The sequence below is a fragment of the Narcine bancroftii genome, chromosome 5 (genome assembly GCF_036971445.1).
Source record: "Narcine bancroftii isolate sNarBan1 chromosome 5, sNarBan1.hap1, whole genome shotgun sequence".
Classification (NCBI taxonomy): domain Eukaryota; kingdom Metazoa; phylum Chordata; class Chondrichthyes; order Torpediniformes; family Narcinidae; genus Narcine; species Narcine bancroftii.
Window position 1 is genome coordinate 175,920,065 of NC_091473.1, and position 27,251 is coordinate 175,947,315.

The 27,251-nt window shown below is 40.1% G+C and overlaps 1 protein-coding gene and 1 long non-coding RNA gene across 2 annotated transcripts in view; one reads left to right on the forward strand and one right to left on the reverse strand.

Moving 5' to 3' along the window:
• Nucleotides 1–27,251, forward strand: part of vgll4b (vestigial-like family member 4b) — a 139,378-nt gene that overhangs the window by 16,443 nt on the left and 95,684 nt on the right. The gene's annotated exons all lie outside the window — the stretch shown is intronic.
• LOC138764230 (uncharacterized) lies at nucleotides 13,085–26,306 on the reverse strand. The gene is made up of 3 exons (XR_011358079.1): nucleotides 26,156–26,306; nucleotides 18,612–18,776; nucleotides 13,085–13,259 (listed from the first exon to the last, which is right to left on the reverse strand). It is a non-coding gene; the product is annotated as an uncharacterized lncRNA (long non-coding RNA).

Sequence of the window (27,251 nt, forward strand, 5' to 3'; positions counted from 1 at the left end):
TCCACTGGGTTACCTCAGAAAATCCCAAAGAGGTCCCAGTGGTACGTTTCATTTGCTAGATGGCCCCCTCACCAGTGTTGCCTTCCCCCAGTTTACGGAATGGATGGGTTTGAGGGTGTTCGGATTTTGGGTAGTTGTTGTTGATGAGATGTTTTGGAGTTCCCTTCCTTTGATTGTTGGCTGCCTCTCTGACCTTAATAAGGCCACCTTTGGTTCTTGGTTCTTGGGTCTCTGGGGTGAGGGTTAGGGTGAGGGGGCAATGAGTGCAAATTACCTGGTTGGGCTGAGAATCCTATCCATGTCATGGCAGCCACCATGTTGCTGGACAGGAATTTTGTACTGTATTTTAGTCTTCAAGTGCCTCTTTTTCCTTGAGCGTGGAGTTTTCAATCCAGAAATTTATTATTAGCATGCCCAAAATTGAAATTCTGTTCCGAGCTGGCAAAATGGAGGGAAAAAAAAAATCAAGAACATTCTCAGTGTCTTTGAACAAATTCTAGGGTAGATTATTAGGTTAGCTGAGGGGTGAAGGGCCTGCCCAGTGCTGTAGATTTTAATGTTCTATTTAAAACAAGAGACACATCTCCTGCTTTGTTCTTGTATTCTATGTGAACTAAATATCACCTAAAACACAAGTTCGACATACTGTTAAGTGATATGTGATCATTTATCAATTTTGTAATTCAATATCTGGTTACTGACTTGTATGATCAAGAGTTTAATTTAACGCATTGGCATGATGAATTTGAGATACCACAGTTGTTGATCATTGATGGGAGAATTTTTAATTAAATGGTATTTGGTTAGCTGTTGTTTTTCATATTTTAAACTGGACAATGAATTAATAGAGTAGGAGGAGATGGCGCTTGGTGTGCCTGATGTGCTAGACAATGAACATTGGAACTTTTGGTTGATCTAAATTTGGGACTCTGACGTTTGATAAGAAAACACAATTAATGAGAGTGAAGCTTCATTGAAATATGCAAAATCGATGATAAAGCAGCATAGTCTTTACCATGTTGAATTTTATTAGTATATGTTGCCTGTGCGTGGAAAGAACGTATTCTTGTCCAGGCTGCTGAAGATGTATCTCTTGTATATTATGGAAGCATTTTCAATTGTAATGGCTTTTAGCTTTTGCCAAATATCCTCATTTATACTGCTGGTTGGATTTAACAACAAAATACATCTGCAAGATTTAACCTTTGGCAGACACTTGGATACAAATTCATCACTAAACTTTGTTAGCTGCCTCTTCCAGGGACCAAAGGATCTTTCAGTGACCCAAATGACATACCCTCACTATCTCTCTCTGTCTCTACCAAGAAAACAAGAATCGTAGTAACTTTGTGACCCAGGAGCTTGTTTTATCATTCCGTGAGACCACAGATGTTCTGAAATTTACCTCAGTTCCATTTCTCACTTTTCTTTTTGTATTTTTGTAATTCCCCTTTGGTCCAACCAACCGTAGTTGAGACTTGCAACCAGATTCTTCTAATCTTGATCCTAAATGATTGATGTCTGGTTCCAATCTCCCTCATCAGCAAATACCCTTGAACATCTACTGTCATTCCCCCTTCTAGATAGTCATGAAAGTACACCGACCAAGCTAATCCCATTTGCCTGCATTCAGCATGTCCCGTCTAAGCCTTTCTTATCCATGTACCTGACTAAATGTCTTTTGAGCAGTACAACTGTCTCTGTTTCTATCACTTCCTCCAGTAGCTCATTCTATACTCTAATCACTGGTGCTTCAGTGACTCTTTGTTCTTTGAAGCTTCAGTGCCTATGGCCCAAACTACGTACTTACTCTTCATTGGATAGCACATTCATGTCAGGATACAACCTTCAGTGTGAAGGCCACAACTTTCATGTGTACTCTGGGAATGGACACTGATGAACTACTCAATTGTAGCATGAATTCATTCCTCTTCCAATAAAGACATACATTCTTATGTGCCTTCTAATTACTGCCTCTATCCTAATTTTCTGTGGCTCTCACATTAACACACCAAAATCTCTTTGAATACCAACATTTTAAAAGTTTTGCCAAAGTTAAAATGTATTCTTTCTTTTTTCATTCATTTTCCCTAAAGTGGATAGCCTTGGACTTTTCTGCAATTACTCTACCTGCCATATCCATTGACAGAACCTTTCTTTGTGTTATTGACAAAGTTGATACATTGTAAATAGCTGGGTGGGGGGGGCATGCCGATACTCAAGGGCAGGGCAACTTGTCAACTTGAATATGATCCATTATTCCAGCCATTTTTCTTTCAATTAATAAATTGTACCCTGATTAATATGTTACCATCAACACAATAAAACATGTGTTGCATTTGGAAAATGGTGAACCAAAGTCAAAAGTTGCCTTAAATATGCAAGATTCCAGCAGGAAAGCTGCTACTAGAATGTACTGTTGGAATTATTCCAGGCTGGTTAAAGATAGGATGTTCTAGATCAGTGGTTCTCAACCTTTTTCTTCCCACTCGCATACTGCTGTAAGTAATCCCTATGCCATGTGCTCTGTGATTAGTAAGGGATTGCTTAAGGTTGAATGTGGGTGGAAAGAAAGAGTTTGAAAACCACTGTTTTAATCGTACTGCATTGACTTGTTATGTGCACGGTTTCATAACTCCAAAGGAAATGGGCCAATATCAATTTTTCTCAAGCAAAATATTTCAATAACAATCAGGTCTAGAGCAGTGGTTCTCAACCTTCCCTTCCCACTCACATCCCACCTTAAGCAATCCTTTACCAATCACAGAGCCCCGATGACACAGGGATTACTTCAAGTGGGATGTGAGTTGGAAAGGAAAAGGTTGAGAATCACTGCTCTAGGTTTTATTTTCACCTGATAGTCTTCCAAAATGTGAAAGAAACTATTTGATAATCGTGGCATGGAAGAAACCGATTCCCTTCGACCTTGAGCCAGATGTTTGGTCTAAATGCGTGGAGAATAGAATCTTTTGAAATCTAATACTTTATTGAATATAATTACAATTTTGCCATACAGTGGGAAAATATTTGCTGCAGAATATTCTCAGCAGCTATAAAAGCTTGTGAATTCCAATTACATCCAAGCTTTCAATTGTTTCAGCTGATCAGTTTCAATGGGCTGCAGTTGTAGGAGCTCATTAGGCAATCATTCACTGCAAGTGGAGGCAGCAATGGAAATTTTTTTACCCACCCAAGTTAGGGTGGGGATGCAAACCTGTAGCAGCTTACATATCATTTCCTTCTGAGTGTTGAGATTGCTGTGTGGTTGGAATTTAATACTGCATTATCCAACATTACTTTGACAGCATATATTTTCCCGCCGTGTGACAAAAATGATAATCATATTCAATAAACTATTAGATTTCAAAGATTCTGTTCTCCACTCCTGTAAACCAAGATCCTACTTGGTGTGAAATACGAAAGTCTGTTGATTGTGCTAGCACCACAGAAATGCTGGATGAACTCAGCCGATCTCATGGCTTCCATAGGAGATAAAGATATATAACTGTGTCAGGGCCCCAGCCCTTCAGGGTATGAGCTAAAAGCCGGCAGGTGCCTGACTAAAAAGGGGCAGAAAGGGTAGGGAGACAAGAAGTTATGCCGTGAAGAAGGCCTCAGACCCAAAACATCGGTCATATATCTTTACCTCGGATGAACGCTGCAAGACCAGCTGAGATGCTTCAGCATTTACTGCGTGGTTTTACTGACAAAAAAAATGATAATTGGGCATGGATAAGAGGACAGCAGAGGAACGAAGAGAATTAATTGGTTCCAGGGATGGCTCTGCAAATGCTGAGTTGAAGGAAAGGAGACAGCAGGTATAGGGACAGAGCAAGGGGAAAGGAGATTGTAGGGATAGGGGAAGAGGAGAGACAGGTGAGTTGAGGGTTGCTAACAGAGACTGGAGAAGTCGATGTTCATGCCATCTGATAGGAGGGTGCCCAGGTGCAGTACGAGGTGTTCCATTTGCGAGTGGTGTGTCAGGCAGTGCATGAGACTTTTGACAGATATTAACACATTTCAATTGCCCTGCCGCATTCCCATTCCAACATGTCTACCTTTTCCTCGCTCTGTCTCTGTCTCACCCCCTCTTCTCTGTCCCTCTCGCCTGTCTGGCCCTCGCCGTCTCTGCCTGAGGTCCAAATATTAGTGAGTCCACTGGAGATAGTTCCACAGATCTTCAAAATGTGCCAGAAGTGCTGGTCAAGATTATGTGTTCATGCATGTGGTTTTAAAATTATTTTTATTTATCTTGAACATTGCATTGTACTTCATATTGGAGCTTCTATGAGTTGAATAGAAAATTGAAAATATGATGTCGTGTATGTAATTTGGAGTGGGGAGGTGAGAATAAAATGTTGGATTAGGTTTTCAAACATTTCCACTCACATACCACCTGAAGTAATCCCTATGCTATAGGTGCTCTGTGATTAGTAAGGGATTACTTCAGGTGGTATGTGAGTGGAAATAAAATGTTTGAGAAACACTGTTTTAATCGTACCTAATTGACTTGTTATGTGCACGGTTTCATAAAAGGAAGTGGGCCAAAAGATTATTTTTCTCAAGCAAAATATCTCAGTAACAATTGGGTCTGGGCAGTGGTTCTCAACCTTTTTTCCCCTACTCAGACGGAAGCTTTAAGCAATACCTTACTAATCACAGAGCACCTGTGGCAAAGGGATTATGCAAGGTTGTATGTGAGTGGAAAAAAGTTTGAAAAGCACTGGTCTACACTGACCAACCATTGTCCAGTTACTAGTGTAAATGGATGATGATTGGTCAGTGTGAATTTTATGGGTTGAACAGCCTGTTTTCATGCGACCCTCTGTTATTCATACCATAGAACATTACAACATAGAAACAACCCTCTTTGGCCCTCCGAGTCTGTGCCAAGCCATTTTTTTATTGCCGAGGCCCACTGACCTGCGCCAACTCTATAGACCTCCATACCTCTCCCATCCATGTACCTGTCCAAATTCTTCTTAAATGTTAAAGTTGAGCCCGCATTCATCATTTCAGCTAGAAGCTCATTCCACACCCCCTCTACTCTTTGTGAAGAAGTTCCTCCTCGTGTCTCCCCTAAACTTATCCCCTTTCACCCTTAATCCATGTCCTCTGGTTTGTATCTCACCAACCCTCAGTGGAAAAAGTCCATCTATATTTACTCTGCTGTATAATTTAAAATCCTTTGTAATTTAAAATACCTCTATCAAATCTCCCCTCATTCTTCTGCATTCTAGGGAACAAAGTCCTAACCTGTTTAACCCTTCCTGTAACTCAGTTCCTAAAGTCCCAGAAACATTTGTAGCTGGATACACTTCTTGGCAGGTGAAGTCATCAGGGATCCTGCTGGCTTCCCTGATGACCCACATTCTGCAAGAGAAATATTCCCCTGCCTTGGCTGTCATTCCCACTGTTTTTAAACCTGCCCTTACCTGTGCCTACCTGCTGAATCCTTTTTTGTTCCTTAAATAGGGTGACTCTTTCTTACTTCAATTCCTGCACCACCGACTCAGCCCCTTGAGCCAAAGCCTTTCCACTCTGACTCAACCCACTCTGATGATGACCACTCCCTCGGTTACATTAGTCCCTCACTTTTATGGAGACTTTTGGGTCACCTGACCTCAATTTCCAATCAACATTGGAATCCAGCTCTCGTTTCAGTATCAAAAAAATTAAAGTTCACACTTTCCTCACTCTTGTCTGTGACGGGAACCCTGGCCCTCCTATTTCATTTATTCCAGCTTTTTGCACATCTCCTACTTCTACCTATTGTCGTGCTTTTGACTAAGATGTTTTGGTCCAATTTTTGGAAGTTCAGCACTATCCACCTCTTTCTTCATTCAAAACCCTCTGACCCATTGAACCAACTTTTTGGCCATTCCCTTCAAGTAACTCTGGAATATTTTTTACATCTATGGGGCACCTAATAAACAGACGATAAGCTGGGGTTTATACTAAACCCTGCCATAATGGATTTTTTGTAAATGCTAGACATTCTACATTTTCCTTTCTTTTGTCAAATGCTGCCCTCTCTTCGACCTGCATAGGTTTTCTCTGTGTGCTCCAGTTTTCTCCCATCTTCCAAAATTTCTGGGTCAGTAGGTTAATTGGCTGTAATTGAGCGGCACGAGTTTCATGAGATGGAAAGGCCTTCTGCCATGCTGCATTGTTTAAAATAAAACTGACCAGGTTGAAGCAGACATTCAGTTGTGTAATGTTGACCCTGTGAATTGGTATGTCAGCATTTTTGGACTCCTGGCACTGTCATGGAGAATGCAACCCATGCAGACACATCAATGCCACTTGATCTCGCCCAAATCCAGGTCACAAATTGCTTTAGAACCAGTGAGAATCTTCTATTTTTCATGTTAACTACTGTTAAGCCACCAGAGGATGTGGTGAAAATTTATTTTGGAGCCCTGTTGAATCCATCTCCAGTACTGCAGTGATGGTGCAAATTGCCTAATAAAAGAAACAGCAGTAATTAACGTAACAGGTGTTGCCAACAAAAATAGTGGCTAAATGTGAATATAATGTCAAAATATGCGGAGGTCACTAGATTCTAAAAGGACAATGAGCATGAGGGCCCTTTATCTGAATGCCTGTAGTATTAGAAACAAGGTGAGTGAACTTGAGGCGCAAATCAGTCCCCAGGGATATGATTTAGTGGCCATCACAGAAACAAGGTGGGAATGATTGGGAGTTGAATATTCAAGGATATCAGGTAATACGAAAAGATAGACAGGAAGGTAAAGGAGGTGGGGTGATGCTCTTAATGAAGGATGAGATCAGGGCAATAGTGAGAGATGATAGAAGATCTAAGGAACAGAATGTTATGTCCATCTGGGTAGAGATTAAGAATAGCAAAGGGAAAAAAAAATCACTGGTGGGAGTTGTCTATCTCCCACCAAACAACAATACCACAGTGGCACAGGCAATTAACCGAGAGAGAGCTGAGGCAGTAAGAACAGAACAGCAGTTGCCATGGAGGACTTTAACTTCCACGTAGATTGGAAAAACCGAGTTGGTCGAGGGAGTCTGGAGGATGACTTCATAGAATGCATCCGTGATAGTTTTCTTGAGTGGCATATTAAGGAACCAACAAGGGAGAATGCTATTTTAGATGTAGTATTGTGCAATGAGAAAGTAAAATTTAACAATCTAGTAGATAGGGACCCTCTGAATAAGCAATCATAGTATGATTGATTTTTTTCATATTGATGGAGGGTGTAATAGATCTAAAGTTAGTATATTATGCTTGAACAAGAGAGACAAAACAGGATGAGGGAGGAATTGGTCAGCATGGACTGGGAGCACAGGCTAGTTGGCAGAACAGTTGAGGAACAGTGGAAGACTTTTTAAGAAATTTTTTACAGTGCTCAACAAAAATATATTCCCATTTTAAAAATAAGGGCAGTAAGATAGGGAAATGTCAGCCTTCCTTAACTAAAGAAATAAAGGAAAGTATAAAATTAAATGCTCATGTGCACAAAGTAGCCAAGAGAAGTGGGAGACTGAAGGATTGGGAAAGGCAACAAAGGGAAATAAGGGGAGGGAAGAAGGATTCTGAAGATAAATTAGCACTAATTATCAAAACAGATAGCAAAAATTTTTTATAAATATATAAAACGGAAGAAGGTGGCTGGAGTCAACATAGGTTCCTTGGAAGATGAGAAGGAATTGATATTGAGTAATGAGGAAATGGCCGAGGCATTGAACAGTCTTCATGGAGGAAAACATTTCCAGCATGCCATAGAGTGGTGATAGGGATGCAAAGGGAGGTGAAGGCCTCGATAAAATAATTGTTACAAAAAAGGTAGTGATGAGAAAACTAATGGGACTGAAGGCAGACAAATCACCTGGTCCTGAGGGGATGCATCCCAGGGGATAGAGGGAAATGGCAGGAGTTATAGTCGATGCATTAGTAGTCATTTACCAAAATTCTCTGGATTCTGGGCAGGTCCCGGCAGATTGGAAGGCAGCAAATATCATACCACATTTTAAAAGGGATGTAGGCAGAAGACGGGTAACTATTGGCCAGTTAGCTTAACTAAGTCTGTAGTTGGGGAAATGCTTGAAGCTGAAATAACGAGACATTTAGAACGAAGGGGTTTCATCAGACAGACGCAGCATGGATTCAGAAAGGGGAGGTCTTGTTTGACAAACTTACTGGAGTTCTTTGAGGATATAATGAGTGTGGTAGATAGAGGGGAACAGGTTGATGTAATATATTTGGATTTCCAGAAGGCGTTTGATAAGAAGCCGCACAAGAGACGTGTCAATAAGATATAGATTAATGGAGTCGGGGGAAGTATATTGGCATGGATTGAGGATTGGTTAACTGACAAAAGGCAGAGAGTCAGGATAAATTGGTGTTTTTCTGATCGGCAGACAGTGGGAAGTGGGGTGCTACAGGGGTCAGTGCTGGGCCCAGAGCTGTTCACCATATACATTGATGATTTGGAAGAGAGGACAGAGTGTAGTGTAGCCAAGTTTGTGGATGGTACTAAATTGAATGGAAAAGCAAATTCTACAGAGGATGTGGAGAGGCTGCAGAAGGATATAGTTTAGTTAGATGAGTCGATAAAGGTCTGGCAGATGGAGAACAATGTTAGTAAATGCGAGGTCATCCACTTTGGTAGGAAAAATAGAAGAGCAGATTAATATTTAAATGGTGATAAACTGTAGCATGCTATAGTGCAGAAGAACTTGGGGTTATGTGTGCATGAACTGAAAAAAGTTGGGTTGCGAGTACAATAGGTTATTAAGAAGGCAAATGGAATGTTGGCCTTCATCGCTAGAGGAATTGAACTCAAGAGCAAGGAGGTCATGCTGCAACTATACAAGGTACTGGTGAGGCTGCCCCTGGAGAACTGTGTGCAATTCTGGTCTCCATACTTGAGGAAGGATATACTGGTCTTGGAAGGCAGTCCCGAGGAGGTTCACCTGGTTGATCCTGGAGATGACCTACGAGGAGAGACTAAATCACCTGGGATTAGACTCACTCAAATTCAGAAGAATGAGAATAAATCGTATAGAAACATAAAATTATGAAAGGGATAGATAAGGCAGGAAAATTGTTTTCACTGGTAGGTGAGACCAAAATTAGGGGACACAGCATCAAGATTCAGGGAAATAGATTTAAAATGGAGATGAGGAACATCTGTTTTTCCCAGAGGGTAGTGAACCTGTGGAATTCACTGCCTAGGGAAGCAGTTGAGGTATCTTCATTAAACATATATAAGGTTCAGTTAGATAGATTGTTTACATAAAAAAGGAATTAAGCGTTACGGGGAAAAGGCAGGTGGGTGGAGTTGAGTCAATGATCAGATCATTCATGATCGTATTGAATGGCAGACCAGATTTGATGGGCCAGATATCTGACTCCTGCTCCTATTTCTTATGTTCTTGTGTTCATTTGTGGTTTGTTTTCCAATAGCAGATTGCCTTTTTCATAAGCTTGTTTACTAGTATTATTTCTGTTTTAAAATTTTACGGACAAGTCTCTGGAGATGGTATTGGAATTGTTGATTGGTCCATGACATCTGATGTTTATGAAGTTCCTTGGCCCAGCGAAATAGGAAATAAAGTGGATATAAAATGTGAGTTGTAGCTTTGGGGTAGATGTTCTGAGATATTATTCTTTTGCAAATTTTGAAGATGGTTTTAACATAATTTCCAACAAAATTATGCTATGCACCAGCAAGCCAACCTAGTTTAGAATAGCATGGATTGGTTGATCTCAAACTGCTTCCATAAGTTTGTCAAAACATGCTTTGTTCAGTAAATTTGCAAGTAATTTGAAGTCGATGATTGGAATGATGCAGAAAAAAATGAATTAAAGTGTCTCAAGGGTTGTTAGAACATTTTATGCATTTAACAAAAGAGGAAGTAAAATTGGGACCAAGTTTAGATGAAAGAGCAATTGCATGAAACATTAATCCTATGTCAATTCACTGTGAGGATAAAGGTGTACAGATTGTAGACTTGAGTTACTAGACGCCCAATTATTGATTCGGAGACACTGAGGAAGTGGATGGAAGAAGATGAACAAAGGATGTTTGATCCGTTCGAAGATGAAATGCAAGTGATAGCTGCCTTGATGGAAATGCAGAAATAAAACCTTTTAAACAGAGAAGCGAAAGAAGAAAGCGAGTGAAATATGGTTTAAACAGAGGATTGTGTGCAGTTTCCAGTGCACCTTACTGAAATTAATGCTGTCAGAGCATGCAAAAAAAATCCCAGGGAATGGAAATTGTACTCACCAGGAAACGCTGTGATTATTTCCACTCTTGAGTCAAGAAAGTAAGGTGGTTTAACACAGCTGTTTAAAAGAGTGGAATATTTTGGTGGGAAGTATGGAAGGGACAGAAACGATTGTCAACATTAAATTAGCACTAAGAAAAATGATCAGAATTGTATTCATTTTGAAGATTGTTGTAGGCTTCAATGGTTTGCTGCTGGGGATTTGTAATCGGTAGACGTTAATAAAAATCTGATGCTTACGAAGATAGCAGGATAAGGGAGAGAGCAAGGTAACTGATCAGTTTCTGATTATTTTAGAAAGGGCTAGTACTGACAACTCTCTACATTTTCTATTGTCATTTGTAAAGGGTTGCTCTACAAGAGTTCAGCAGTTCAGAAATATTTTGAAATAGAAGTCTAAATGTGATTCAGCGTTCCCACTGAGTACTTTAAATGATTATAATGACCTCGTTTAAATGCTTTCATTGTGCAATTTAAAAAAAATACTGAATATTGTATTTCCGTTAATTTTCTTACCATGAACATCTGTGGAGTGGGATTTTAAATTATTGCAGTCTTAAATGTTTTAAATCATCCAGGAAGAAATATTTCCTAATCTCTTTTTTTTTCACACCATAAATCACAATAGCCATGATATACACTTTTTCTTTTCCACACATTTACAGTGACTTTTTCTCCCTCCCCCCTCCCTCCTCCCAAGCCACTTCCTAATCTCTTAATGATAGATTATGGCTCCCATTATAATGCAAACAAAAAGAAATAAATTAACCAATTTGTAAGTGAAGATTTAAGTGGAAAGAAAATAAATAACTCGGTTTTGAGTTATAGCCCGTCTTTGGCTGCAGTGATAATGATTGCAAAAGCATCATTTCAGCAAATGACAGGAGTGTATTAAATGCTAAGGGTGTGTTCTATTTTGACTGCCAAGTTTGTTGTGAAAACAATAAGAGCTTTTTTTATTGTAACTATGACAATACTTATGGGAATAGCTATTTGGAAAGTATGGAATTTGTTTCTTTTGAAAAGCTTATTGGATAACAAATTATAAGAGGTATTGTGCATGTATAGAACGAAAAGCAAAGGTCCTAAATTTGCTCTGTGCAGTGCTAATCTCATCTTGCATAACAGGTCAATGTTAGCAATTATAATTTCCCTCATTTTTGGAAGGATGGCAAAGTATTCCCATCTCCTAACTTCAGGTTCAATGTACAACGTACTTGAGTTGGCGATGAATACCCTCCCATTCATCATATATGCTCTCTCTGATATGATGCCGTTGCCATTTCTGGTTTCGGTGTAATCTTGGAGTTGTGACCCCTGAATTAAAAAAAAATCTGTCCCTTCATTGAATGAGAATGATTGGGAAGGAGGAAAACTATATTTAAAATAAAAACGTCTAATTTCTCTAACAGCATCCACGACTTGGATTTGCATGATATCAATATCGTAACTATCCATCGGTGCTTCCGTATGAAAATCAGACAAATATCACCGTAGATTCAAGGAAATAACGTTGAGATGTGGTCCAAAGTCTTGGTCAAAGAGTGAGACTTCAAGTCATGACTTGAAAGATGAATTGCAGTTCAGTAAGCTCAGCAAAGTCAAGGAATTATAATCTTAACAATTTTCAATACGAGAGTAAAAGAGCATTGCACATGTTTTAGAGTTTACTCTGAGTTAAATTATTAAATACTAGCAGGATACCGGAGTTGTACAACTTATTTGTTGACTATATGCCTGTCTGGAGGCCTGAGCACTGAGACGAGACTGATCTTCCTCTGCTGTCTCTCGCTTTCTCCTTTGTCTAACTCTTCGGGCTTGTGAAGAGGTTCTGCTAATGTTATTTTGCTTTTTTTGGGCCCATATTGAACTGGGTTTGGCCACTTGTTTTTATTCTGAATGTACATTTGATGCAGAGCACTGTAACTAATTGAAGTGTCCGTGGAGAAAGTCCAAAATTAAAAAAAAAAAAATTTTGAACATCATATGACCTTAAAAGTTAAATTCAATGTGGTCATGTCATTCAGCATCAAATGGTACTGCAATTATAGTAAACAGTAATGCAAGTCAGTGCAGGCTGGTCAAAAATGAACACTTTTCAACATCATATGACCTGAATGGTAAAATTCAATGTGGTCATGACATTCGGCATCAAATGTTACCCGTACTGAACCTCCTTGGACACTTCTAGAGTGCTCCATATTGATTTTCATGGAGAACAAGCAGATTATACATGCACAAATATATATTAGGTTGTATGAAAAGTGTTCTCTAATCTTTTTAGCTGTTGTTATTCAAAGCTGGTGAGGTGAGTTTTTTTTAATGAAAGATTTCACTTTTGACTTAAAGTGTACTGGAACATTTCAGGATCTTGTGACCAATTCCTGAGGGTCAAATTAATCTTTTCCCTTTACATCACAAGATAAAGGAATTAAGTAGGCCATTCGGCTCATCGAGTCTGCACCACAAATCCACCCTGAGCTAAACTGTTCTCACATCTAGTTCCAAATTCTGGCCTTTTTCCCCAAATCCCTTGATACCTTGATCAATCTCCCCTTTAAACTCCCCCAATGATCAGGCCTCCACAGCTATATATGGCAACAAATTTCTCAGATCCACGGCCCTTGGCTAAAGGAATTTCTCGTCATCTCTGTTTTAAATGATTACCCTTTAATTCTAAGACTGTGCCCTCTTGTCCTGGATTCACCCACCAAGGGAAACATCTACTCTGTCTACTCCTTTCAGCATTCAAAATGTTTCTATGAGATCCCTTCTCATTCTTCTATACTGCAATGGTTACAGTCCAAGAGCCGCAAATATCAGTTTATTTTTACAAAAAGCGTGTGGTTATACTCCCTGAGCAAAACCTCACAGGCATTGTTTCACCATGCAGGATTTCTTCACCTCTATCAGCAGAATCCTCCGTTCTTTGTCCCTGTGTATTAATCCGGCTTCCGCATGTATGCCTGAAATCGGTGCACTGCATAACTCTACAACCAATGAATGAGAGCATAGAACTGAAATTGGTTAATAGGACAAGGACAAAGGTTACATTTCATTCATTGAGCGTTTTACCTCACACACTAGAACCACCCACCCAAATGAGTTGATTATATCACAAGTGAAGAGGATTTTTAAATCCTCAGGTACAATTCTGAACCTTTCAGTGTTCGGAGCAGGAGGGAATTTCATTGTCTAAGAAAAGGGACCAATCCTGGTAAAGCTGCATTCATAATCTAAGTTCACAATCTAAGCATTACTGTCTTGTTCAATTTATCTGGTCAGATGTACATGGTACAGATGCTCCAGTGCCAGGAAGATGATTTTTACATTCTGACTTTGGGTGATCTCTAATTTATTACAAAGCAAAAATAACAACTGAAAATGTTAGAAATAGGTAGCATTCTCAAGAGAGAAGATTGACTGCTGGGAAAAGCAAACTTGACATTGCAGATAAAAGTAGGGGAAAAGTGGACATTGGCGGTGAAAATAACAAAAGGAAAGCCGGTGATGGGGTAGATTTGAGGAAAGGTTGCTAAATGTGATGGAGATTATAGTAAATTTAGTGAAGAAGAGATGTAATTGGGACTAGATAAATGGAATTTCACATGGAATAGATGAGGGAAAATTGAATTCTGGATAAATCCTACTTATTGGAAATTATTTCATTCAGCTTTGGGTAGAGCAGGGGGTTCCCAACCTAGGGTACATGTACCCCCAGTGGTATATTTGCACTTTTCAGGGGGTACATTGGGTCTGAGAGAATAACCACTACTGTACAATACATGGTGTTGGAATCTGCAATCAGATTGCACAATGTCGTATTTTTTTTATTCTTAATTTTTAGGGGTACACGGGAACCTATAAAAATGCCCAAGGGGTACAGAGGAACAAAAAGGTTGGGAACCCCTGGGGAAGAGGATGCTGTTATGTCCCTAAGGGACCATTAATTACTGTTTCTTGAACTTGAGGTAAGATTCATTGAAAGAGTGTAGGAAAACATAGACTAAGTCAAGGTGGGTATAAAATAAAGAATTAAAATGATAGGGTCTTTGAAGTATACATTCATCAATAGGGACTGAACAGGGGTGTTCTGCAAAACCATTACCCAATCTGCCTGGTGGGGAGAAGCAGCCAGTATTTGTGCCAAGCATATTTGGTCCCAGAAAGAAGGGCAGGGTTGACTCAGTATTTCCCGAACTGATTCTATAGAACCAGGTAAGTCCCTAAACTCACAATGCACTGTGCTTTTAACACATAAATAGTAAATCTCTTCATTACATCAGAAGGGCACATTGCACAACACAGTTTTGCCATAAATAGAATTGGGGTTAACAGTAGGATTAGGATTTGTCCTGACCCAGATTGAGCCACACTTCAGACACTGAGTTAACACGTTTCTAGATTGTGTATATATTTAGGGCACTACTTTTATTCAGTTTAATAAATGTGGGCATTAAATAATACGGCAATGTTACAGTATGAGCAGAAATAATGGCAATTTTTCCATGTCCTTCCATTATTTTACTTGGACTGGCTGATTCTGCCTTAAGTTTATTGGAATGGAATGAAGACTCACTAAACTGTTGACTTCCTTGTCTTGTATTGTTGTGGCCAGGTCACATGTGTTTAGTCTTAAAACTAAAAAAAGATAATTATTTGATGTCAAACCGCAAGGCTTTATTTAAACCTGATGTATATTTTGTTATTGGAGAGAAACTGGAATCTCTCTGACTCTTTGACAAACAAGGAAAGACTGGGATTCCGTTGTTCCCCAGGATTCCAGATGGTCCTGTTGAGTTTGGTTAATTATTGGTGTGGACTTCTCTAACTAGTGTTGCAAATTACTTTTGAGCAGAGGGGCTAGGAAGGGGCAGGGAACCTACCCAAAGAGCGTGTTTCAGCAAGTTTTACATCATTAATATCTTGTAATTTTAAAATATTTGAATGCCTAACCTAAAAAATATTGTTCCAGTTGGGCTATTTAAAAAAGAATCTACCTTTTGGGGTTGTGCATTTCCATGAGAAACCTTCTTGTCTCTGGGTTTAAGCAGACAATCTGTAGTCAAATGTCTTTCTTTTGTATACCAACCTGACAGAAACTCAATGTTTTCTTCATCATTTACAAGTAGTACATTTTACCCTTAAACTCCTTTGTTTCAATATTTTTAATTAAATTTTACAATAATGATACAAAAATAGAAGCCATATTTATCTAAATATAAAGAGTTAATATGGAAAGAAAATATATAAAAGAAAGACTTGTATCAGAAAATCTGTTACATATAAACTAGATATTATTACAAGCTCCTGTTTTAGTAAAATGGGATTATCACTAAGGGATAGTATAGACAGGAGGAGCTGAATGGTCACAGTTAGCATTTCACACAAGCACCATCACAACACAAGTCACAGCCCAGCGACAATTCGATACATTGGAAGAACTGAGGGAAGGTTTGTCACGGTCTGTTCCAAATTCAATACATTTGCAAAGACATTATGATTTTGCAAGGGAGAACCATTCTGACGGCTGGAGAGAAAGCAGCTCTTGTGGCCAACCATTTTTGTGGAATTCAGAGCAAAGCCTGCTCTGTGAATGGCTGGGCCTTTTCGGTGGATTGACCTGTGCCAGGAGGGTCCTTTGGGAAACAAAGTGCTTCATTTTTATTGTGACTAATAGTGAAGGTCACTTGGAGAAACTGGTGCCAGGGTCTTGGAAGCTTTGTGGAGTCCGCCAGTTAGAGTCTTTCCTGCAAAAGGACCATAGCTCGTGTGGATGGACATTTCTTCAAAGGCAACGCAAGGAGAATTCGTGAGTCTGTAGCAGGCATCATTAATTCTGGGCATCAAATTTCAAAGGCCTGCGCTTCAACACTGAATTTAAAAGACTGGACTTTGATGTAATCTTCTAGATTTTGGCCTGAACTGTAATGGTTTGGGTATCACACACACACAGTCATACCAATACACTTGCACATAGTTGGGGATAGATTTAGTGTTAAGGATAGTTTAAGAGTGATAAATAAAATCAGTGTTTTAAAATTAAACACTTTCTGGTTCATTGTCTGTTGTTGCTCGTTATGTGCGGTTTGTTACAAAATCCTAACAATCAATGTAAATAATCAAGTAATAATTTAATCAGTTATATCATGGGTAATTGAAAATGTTTTTAAGAAAAGTTAATTAATACTATACTACAAATTCTATCCCCTTCCCTCTGGTTATTTGGTAATTCATTCAATTTCACTACCATTTTTAAAAAATTCCCACAAACTCACAAGACAAGACCTAAATAATCTTATAGATTATTTTAAAGAAAGGACCCCATAAACTTGAATCTGTTACGTTAGAAGAACATCTGATTTTTTTCCCAAAATGAGATATGCCATCAGTAGGAGGGAGCCTTGAGTAGGAGGGACAGTTTAATATTTATTGTCTCGCAATAAGGGAAGTGAAAGAAACTAAATGGGATTGAGACACAGTTAATTTCAAATTGATTACTGAGTTAATCCAAAAAGAGCAATTAAAGGATTAGGTATAACATTTATATTAAGAACTAAAGATTAGGTACGAAAGACATCTTAATAAAATTTGGAAAGAAAGGAACAAGCCCAAAACATGTAATAAACTACCTTCTTCAGTCTTGCATCTATCACAATTTTAAGAAATATTAGAATAAAATTTAGCCAATTGAACTTTTTAAAAAAGTAGGGTCGATGTACTACCTTAAATTATAGATGCAAATGATGGGCACATAAAGAGGAGGAATTTACCAATTTTACAATAGAATCCCATTAGTACCTAAACTCCTTTCTTGAAACTTTATAATCCTGGGTTTAGTATGGTTTTAAATTCCTTGTATGGTTACTCATTGCTGTTCTGTCTGCTTGCAATTTAATCTGCCTTTTGTTTCACACTAATGTAGAGAAGCTTTTTAGACCCAATTCCAAAACTTGCATGAGCAGTAGATGGTTTACACAAAAATGCTGGAGAAGCTCAACAGTTGTGCAGCATTTGTTATGTAGCAAAGATAAAGATGCACACCCAGCATTTCAGGTCTGACCCCCTTCATTAAAGTATGAGCAAAAAGCAGGCAGGTGCCTGAATAAAGTGGTGAGGGAGGGAAGGGGGGGACGGAGCACTGGCAAGAGGTCAAAGGTGGATATGGGTGGGAGGGTGCAAGATAAAAATGCCAAGAAGTGAAAGGGGCAGGGGGTAACTCTCTGAATGGAGAAGAAAGGGAGTGCAGAGCTGGCCTGGAGGAAAGGAGACAGAGGGATGGGGAAAGAGAGAATGACAAAGTCAATGTTAATGCCATATGGTTAGAGAGCGAACAGATAGAATATCAGGTGTTGTTCCTCCAACTTGCAGCTTACCTTGGTTTGGCAGTACACGAAGCCACAAACAGACGTGTCAGTGTTGGAGTGGGGTGTGGAATTTAGATGGTTGGCTACTGGGAGATCCCCACTATTGCTGTGGACAGACCAAAGGTGCTCAACGAAACAATCTGCCAGACTGCGCCCAGTCTATACGATGTAGTGAAGGCCACACCATGAGAAGCAGACGCAGCAGATTCGCATGAAGTGTTACTTCACTTGGAAGCACCGCTTATGGCCCCGAATGGTAGTAAGGGTGGGGGCAGAAGTGTAGCTCTTTCCTGTGGGCTTGTGCTCCTCCCCTTGCCTCCCCTCCCCCACCATTTTATTCAGACCCCTCCCTGCTTTTTGCTCATACCTTGACAACGGGCTCAGGCCCAAAATGTTGCTTATGTTAGAATTTATTGTTGTGAAATTTGTTGTTTTGCGACAGCATCACAGTGAAAACATTTCTATAAATCCCTTACAAAATATATAAAAATAGTACAAGAAAAATTCAAAGTAAAGAAGTGTCATTCGGGAATCTGATGGCAGAGGGGAAGAAGCTGTCCTTGTGCTGCTGAGTGCTTGTCTTTAGGCTCCTGTACCTTTTTCCTGATAATAGCAGAGGGTATGGCCTTAGTGGTGGGGCTTCTTGACAATAGAGGCTACTTTTTAAAGACCCAGCCTCTTGTCCTCAATGGAGTGAAGACTGGTGCCCGTGATCTCACAGGCTGAGTTAACACCCTCTGGAGTCTTTTCTTATCCTGAGCGCTGGCATCTCTATACCAGGCGGTGATGCAACCAGCCAGAATGATCTCCATGGTACACCTGTAGAAGTTTTTGAGTCTTCAGTGATCTTTATCTTTACTACATAAAGAACACTGCATGACTTGTGGAGTTTCTCCAGCAATTTCTGTGTCAAATACAATCACAGAGTCTATAGGTTTTCTTGTTCAGCAATAGATGGTATCAATTTTTCCTTACCATCATATTTTTCCAGTTGCGTATCCTTCGTTGAAAGCTGTGCATTTTGTTTCTGATTTGAATTCTGGCCTTGTAAGCAGAATAGATAAGACTTGTCCTTCTAGAATCATATTTCCAAGGAGCAAGCATTTATCCAGGTAGCAGAATTCATTAATTGGCAATCACCTGGCAAGGTAAAATGTTCTATGAAGTACAGGCTTTAAATGACCTGGTAAAGGAGCCGATGGTGTTTTATTTATTTAAAATCCTGCTATCACAGGGTCTGGGCCCAAGATGACAGCGCCTGTGTGTTTGGCTGTGGCCTTGAGGGGTTGCAGACTCCGGCAGAATGATCCACTGGTGCAGGGAACCAGCAACGGGAAGAACACACCCTGTTGAGAAGAGACGCCGAGGAGATGACCCAACGAACAGTGACCTCAGTGGCGGAGCAGCGAGGCGCTCTGCAGCTGAAGGACACACACAGGTGGTAGGCTGTTGGTGACTTGATGGCGAGGAGCCTAGGCAGGCTGCAGGCTGCTGGTGACTTGAAGTCCAAGAACTCACACCAGACTGCAGACTGCTGCCACCTGGCTCAGGAGAACCAGGTATTTGAACTGGGATTCAAGAGGATGCTGAGGGCCAAGAAGCGCTCCTGAAAGGCCCTGGGTAATGAAAGGCTTCCTCATTGTGCCGGAGGCTTGAATCTGGGTTGCTGATGGTCTAAACTGAACTGGAGTGTTGTGCAGATGGAGGCGAATCCATGGATACTTGGTGACTGTGAGGAATATTTTTTTTGCTTCTCTTTATCTGTCTATACAATGCTAATGGCAAATCTTTGAAGACAATCTTGTGTAATATTACATTCTTGTTTTATTACTTGACAGTAAATTGCATCTATATATTTCCCTACCAATGGAAAAGTTATAGAAGAGTTTTTCTTTTAAGAGGTACATGAATCTCTAATTGGCTCGTCTCTCTAGTTGACAAGTGGTTTGTTGCATTAGCTGCTGCTATAACAATGGATCAACAAACATTGGGTGAGAAAGGTTTTGTTAAACTTGGACTATTTTAGAATTAATTTTTTACATTGAAATTTCCTTGTACCCATCTGTGAGTTTTGATAAACACAGTGAAAAATGAGAAAGAGCAGATGCCTTAAGGGTGACACTGGGAGTTCCTCCTCGTCCATCATCAATGTGACAAATTATAAAAAGAGAAAATAATTAGTTCATGTGCATTTGGTCATTATCTGGCAGACAAAGCACAATGTCTCTGATGTATTGCGTCAGAACTGTGGAAAGCAAAGTACTCATTTCTAATCCTATGTATAAGTAAGTGTTTCATAATTTCGGCAAGACAGTGTCTACAGAGAGATAATGGTCTCGGCCAGATTTACAGGCTTTCCGAAGAATGCTGCCAGTGGTCACTGTTTCCAGTGGTAATTTGGCTCTCATCTTAGTGAAGTGCAAGTATAGGTGCAGGAACACATTAAAAGAGAATGGTGCCAGTAATTTTGGTAACAGTCTCCTGCCATGCAGGTGTGCCTATGAAGACTCCCTCCAAAAGTCTTTAGATGCTGTTCCTCTATGGTTATACTTGTCTTTCCTGTTTTCATTCCAACAATTGTTTTTATTTAATTCAATCGCAGAAAATGTGTGTTTCTGGGTAAGTTAGAACTTATTTTTCTTAAATACCTCTGAACCGAGAGACTTCTTTGACCACTTCAGGGAGCGGACTTGACATAGCACGTCTATACTGGACCCACACCCAAGATTTCCTTCATTTGGAACTTTGATGGCAAAACCCATGGCAAAATGGTGAACTAGTGTGCAGAAGAGATTTACAAGGATAGTGCTTGGATTGAAGAGCATTCCTTATGAGGATAGGTTGGGTGAAGTTGGTCTTGGAGCGACGAGGGATGAGCTGTGACCTGGTAGAGGTGTATAACATGATGAGAGGCATTGATCCTGTGGATGGCCAGAGGCTTTACTGTAGGATTGAAATAGTTAACATAAGGCTGCATCAAGGTCTGGTGGGGGGTGGGGGGGGGGGGAACACACCAATATCGCTGAGCATAAATCCCTCCAAAAGGTAGTGGACACAGCCCAGGACATCACAGGCAAAACCCTCTGTGGGGAACGCTGCAGTCGGAGAGCAGCAGCATCCACCCAGCAACACTCTGTTCTCACTGCTGCCATTAGGAAAGAGGTCTAGATGTCACAAAACTCCCACCACCAGGTTCAGGAACAGCTGCTATCCCTCCACGACAAACTCAATCAGGGACTCATTGAAGGGCTCTTACTTGTGCACTTTATTGATTTTCTTTCTTATTCTTCCTGGATTGCACAGTCAGTTTGTTTACATTCATTATCTGTTTACAGTTCTTTATTTGTTTACATGTATTCGCTGTGTACAGTTCTTTTTGAACTATCAATCAGTGGTAATTCTGCTGCACCCACAGGAAAAGGAATCTCAGGGTTGTATGTGATGTCATACTCTGACAATAAATCTGAATCTGAAGGGGGTGAAGTTTTGTGGTGCCTGGGAGTAAGTGCAGGGGGGAATGTAAGAGGCAAGTTTTTCACACAGTGGTGGGTGCATGGAATACGCTGCCGACTGCAATGGTGGAAGCAGGTACAATGCAACCTTTTAAGGGACAATTGAATAGGTACATGGAACTGAGAAAAATGGAAGCTTATGCAATAGGGAAATTCCCAACAGTTCTTGGAGTAGGTTATGAGGTCAGCACAACACTCTAGGCTGAAGGGTCTGTGCTGGGCCCAAGATTTCTATGTTCTAGGAGCAGAAATTGACCCATCTCATCTGCTGTGCTGTTCATTAAGATCATGGCTAAGTTTCTATATTCATCTGTCTGCATATCCCTTGGATTTTTTTAATGTCTAGAAATCCAAAAATCTGTTTTGAACACAATCATTGCTAAATAGCCCACCCTTTTGAATCTGATATGTTCCAGACTCTTCATCTAATAAGTCAACCATTTTTTATATACCCTGTCGAGCCCTCGAAGACCAAAGGGCAATTTTAAGGTCACCATTACTAATATCAAGGAAATGTGCACACAAAAGCACATTAGTTATTTATTATGTTTTACATCAAGAATTATTTTGGTTGTGGATTCCCTCTGTAACCATTCTGCTAATTGGCTGTTGCACACTTTGCAATGTCTTGGGTTAAGGGACTCCAAAGTGATTGATATTGATCCCCAAGGGTTGATGGGACCATCTAGGGAGTTGATAACATGGTGGGGGGGTGGTCGACTTTAAATAGTGCCCCCCCCCACTCAGTCCAGCACAGCCACTGTCACCCACCCACCCATGCAATGGGATTGAAAATAATCATGTCCTGGATTGATATGTGACAAGATCATTTCAGTATCATGTCACATGACTTCAGACTTGTTAACTTTGATAGAAAATGGGGAAATTACTCCATGCTGCCAGCTTTGAGAACAGCCGTGTTTTCATTGAGCAATGCTAGACTGGGATCTAGTCTTAAAGTGGGAAATAATGCTTAAAAAAGAATCCATCACTTGTCTTTTATCATCAAGCAGTCTTGCACTGGCCTTTCCCCGGTAGCTGGAAGACCCTAAAAGAAGTCTCAGACTTTTTCCCTATGCAGTAGTATCTGGTCAGCTGACCTGCCACCTTACTCTTTCCAATGTCAAGGCCAGATTCTTTGCACTGCTGTAGCCACACGCTCGTACCAAATTATTTCTAGGAGACAAAACCACTTGTCCACAGATGGTTACAAGTATCTGTGGCTTGGCTTCATCGAGTTTGCTTGCTGTCTGTCTAAATAACCCAACAGAGGGAAACATTATATTTAACATTTTCAATAATACATCTGACTAATTTTGAAGGAGTGTATCTTTAATATATCTGAAGTACTGACTCCTTAAAAGACTAATAAAATGTGGTACATAATCTCAAAGCATGCAAATTCATGAGTAATGTACATAAAATCAAAATGAAAACTCTCAATCTAACTGTCAACAACATGCTGCCCTGATGAGTGAGTGCCTCACAAATAGTTTAATACACCTTGACCCACACAGAAGATGCTGTGAATACACAGTTGTTGAGCAGATTCTTAGCAGAGGAAGAAGTTTGAATCAATGAGATAAAATGTTGGAGAAATTCGGCAAGTCAGGCAAAAGCCATGGAAGGCCGAACCCCTTAATCAGGAATAGCAAGATATGGGCAGGTGTCCAACTAAAAGGGTGTTGAGGGAGGACTGCAGGTAGGCATGATAGGTGAATGCAGAGGAGAGGGGAAGAAATGGAGGAGGAAAAAGTAAAATGCTGGGAGGTGATGGGAAGAGGCCGAGAGTTGAGGAAGATGCACTCTGATAGGACGAAGAAAGGGAGTGGGAAATTAGAGGAAGGAATGTGCGGGTGACAGGCAGGTTGAGAGGGTGAGGGAGGGAAAGGAGAAGGAGGAATGGGACTAGAGAGTGGGTAAAGCCAAAAGGGGTGGATTGAGTAAACAAGGGAGGGGTGTGACCAGAAATTGTTGATGTTGATGCCGTCTGGTTGGAGACATCCAAGATGGATGACAGAATATATATGTAAATATTTTTGGGAGATAAAATTGGGAAAAGTTAGAGTAGGTTACATACACAGACTTTAAAATGGATCTTATTTGAAATACTGGAGAATTCATATCCACAGTGACTTTGTAGAAATTGTGAAGAGTGCCTATGGAGACTTTACAAGTAGGTGATAATTGAACTGACGTAGGGGAATAATGGACTATTGTATTTAAAGCAACAGCAAGAGACTTACTGTCTCCTGATACCTCTTTGCAGAGTGCTCACAGAGAGGTCACTGATGGGTTCTTGTTCACCTAAAAAACAACAGATAAACCAGAAGACTGACTCCTATTGTTTGATGGAGAAGGTCAGATGATTTTTTTCAGGCAGTCTCTGAGAGAGAGGGAGGGAGAGAGAGAGAGGAGTGAAACAAGTTGTATCAGTCCTTGTGGGAGAGCCACAGAGAGAAGCTTGCTGAAACTGAATCAGAAGCTGTTGGATCTGAAACAGAAGCTCCAGAGTGGAGGATGGCTGAAAGTACGGGCCATCTGGTGTTTCGCTTGGAATAAGAGAAAGGTAATCTGTGGTAACCTGAAAGAAAGAGGTTATCATCTGGAGAACCCTGATGGGGCAAGTTTTGTCAGCAAGACACTGAGGTGACTAATGGTGGTACCTCAGTTGTGGAAATCTTGGAACAGCACATCTCTCTCTACAAACCCTACAAGAACCCTCCTGAGCGGTAAACATTTACCTTTCGAGCACCAAAGCCTGGTGAACGTTATACATGTTAACTTCTGTGCATGGTAGAAGAATTGCCTGCAATCAGTGAACTTGGAAGAATGAGAAGTGAGATTGAACAGTGAACCAAAGAACTTTTCTAAATTTACACACACATTGCATACACGTGCGCTTAGAATTAGAAGGGGGTTAAGTTAAAAACAGAGTTAAGTTAAAGTTTGATTCTGTTTTCATGTTTAAAGTTAATTAAAAGCAACTTTTGTTTAAGTAATCATTTGTCGTGGTGAATATCTATTGCTGTTGGGGTTTGGGGTCCTTTGGGCTCATAACACTTGGATGTTGCCTGGCCCTCTGAGTTCCTCCAGCATTTTGAGCGTTTTATCAAATTTCCCGGGCTCTGCTACCCTTTTTTTAAAAACTGTAGAATTTTGAACAGGAATTGGAGAATGTGATACTGTGTAGGAGAGTGGAAAAGAATGGTCTTGTTAAATAGAAGTGTAGGCAAAAGGGCCTACACGCCTTACTGCTTCCATTTCTCATTGACTAAAAAGCGGTAAGTTTTGCAGTTTTCTGAAGAAACTTGCAATGTTTATATCAGATTAAGTTTTGGACAAGTCTCTAACTGGTGAATGAATTGAAGGAACCCTTCAAAGTAACTGTTTAATTGTGTTAGTCCATGTGGTTGCTGGAAGTCAATAAATCATCAATTAAGACCCAATTGAGCCCTGGTATAACTAGTCAGTAGATGTGGAGAGGGGGATATTCTCTGTGATAATTGGAGTCCTATTTTCAACAAAGTGAGAAAGTTTGTGGCTCTTGGAGGTTGATCATCCCAATCCCAGACATTAAGTTCCTCCGTCACCTTTTTTTCAATCATAATGCTGTAAGTGGGGATGTCAAACATTTCCACCTGAAACTCTTCAACAAATGTATTCATCTACTCTTGTGGAAGCATGTGGGTTCTTCTCAACCTGCAGGTTCAGATTGAAGATTTGTCTTAAGCTAATGTTTATTAAGTTTCTCTAAGGTATACAAAGAATAAATTTGGCAATGGCACCAGAATTATCGGGTGATGGCCAGCACTGATACTTGTGTCCCTAAATCCTTTGTGACTCCACTTTTGTCTATTCTTACTGCATTCTCATCACTATAATCTTTCTTCCCAAATATACCAACACAGTGACTTCCATGATGTTTGGGACAAAACCCCCTTTTCTCCCCCTCCATTCGCCCCTATGCTCCACAGTTTTAAATTTGACCATGTAAAAATTACAGCATTTTTTATACATAGTCCCCTCATTTGAGGGGACCATAATGTTTGAGACATTTGGCTTCACAGATGTTTGTGATTACTCAGGTATGTTTAATAGCTTCATGGGTGCAGGTATAAGAGAGCGAGGCTTGCTTCTAAGCTTTTAATCGCCTTTGGAGTCTGTATTTGCCATTTTTCAACATGAGGACCAGAGTTATGCCCAATGAAAGTCAAAGAGGCCATGAAGAGTCGGAAAAACAAGAATAAAACAGTAAGAGACATCACCCAAACTGTAAGATTACCAAAATCAACAGTTTGGAACATCATTAAGAAGAAAGAGCGTTCTGGTGAGCACAGTAATCACAAAGGGACGGGTAGGCCAAGGAAGACCATCCCTGCTGATGACAGAACAGATCTCATCATAATGAAGAAAAATCCCCAACCACCTGTCCGATTGAACAGAAACACTCTTCAGGACGCTGATATGGATGTGTCAATGACTTCTGTCCGCAGAAGACCAGATGAACAGAAATACAGAGGCTATGATGCAAGATGCAAACCACTAGTTCGCCATAGAAACAGGATGGCCAGATTACAGTAAACCAAGAAGAACTTAAGAGCCTACAAAATTCTGGAATAAAAAAGTCATGTGGACAGGTGAGACCAAGATTAACCTGCATAAAAGTGATGGCAAGAGCAAAGTGTGGAGGTGTAAAGAAACTACCCAAGAACCAAAGCATATCACACCATCTGCAAAATATGGTTGTGGGGGTGTTATGGCCTGGGTTTGTAGGCACATTTATCTTCATTGATGATGATGTATCTGATGATGGCAGAAACAAAATGAATTCTGAGGTGTACAGAAACATCTATCTGCTCAAGTTCAAGCAAATGCCTCTAAACTCATTGGACATTGCTTCATCCTACAGCAAGATAATGATCCCAAACATACTGCTAAAGCAACAAAGGAGTTTTTCAAAAATAAAGAAAAACTGGAAAATTCTTGAATGGCCAAGTCACTCACCCAATCTAAATCCAATTAAACATGCCTTTCATATGATGAGGAGAGAACTTAAGGGGACAAGCCTTCGAAACAAGCAGGAGCTGAAGATGGCTGCAGTAGAGGCCTGGCAGAGCATCACCAGAGAAGATATTCAGCACATGGTGATCTCTATGAATCACAGACTCCAAGCACTCATTGTTATGCAAGGGATATGCAACAAAGAACTAAACATGACTAATCTACATACCATTGCTATATCCTAAATAATATGGTGCCCTGAAATGGGGGAATCATATATTAAAAGTGCTGTAATTTCTACATGGTCAAATTAAAATGTATACAAATAACCTTGAATAAAATCTGGAATCTGCACTTTAATCACATATGAATTGTTTGATGACCAATTTAAAACTGTGGAGCACAGGAGCAGAGAAAGGAAAAAAAGTGTCTGTCTCGAACATTATACAGAGAACTGAATGTCCCACTTTCGCCATAAGATCCTTGGATGTGATTCTCGTGAAACTCTTAATTATATTGTTCTGTAATTCCACACCTCCCCGGATATTATTGAATGTTTCTGCTTTTTCTGGGTTGCACCTGTTTACCTGACCCCATCCTGTTCTTACTGCAATTTTCTGCCTTGTATTTGTCCAATGAAAGACCACATAGTGTTAGTCTAGCTTGAATTCGCAGCTTCTCCAAATGACATTCAACTGATTTAACAGTTACTACACAGAAAGGTCACTTTAACAGGGGTATTTATACCATGTTTTATTTTGCAGCATCTGCTCAGGTAATTACAAAACCGAAGATACTTATCGGGGTTGCCAAAGCAACATGTTTATGGCTTGCCTATTAACTGCCCAATTATTTAAACCCTTAACTAACTCAGTCATCTTTCCATTACAATTTTACAAAGGCCTTGAGATGATAGGTTGAGTAAACTTGGTGTTTTCTCCTTGGAGCGACAGAGCATGAGGGGGATGGAGATGTAAAAAATGATGAGACGCTTTGGTCATGTGGAGGGCCAGAGGCTCATTCCCAGGGTTGAAATGGCTAACACCAAGGAGTATAGTTTCAAATGTACTGGGAAGTAAGTACAGGGGATATGTACAAG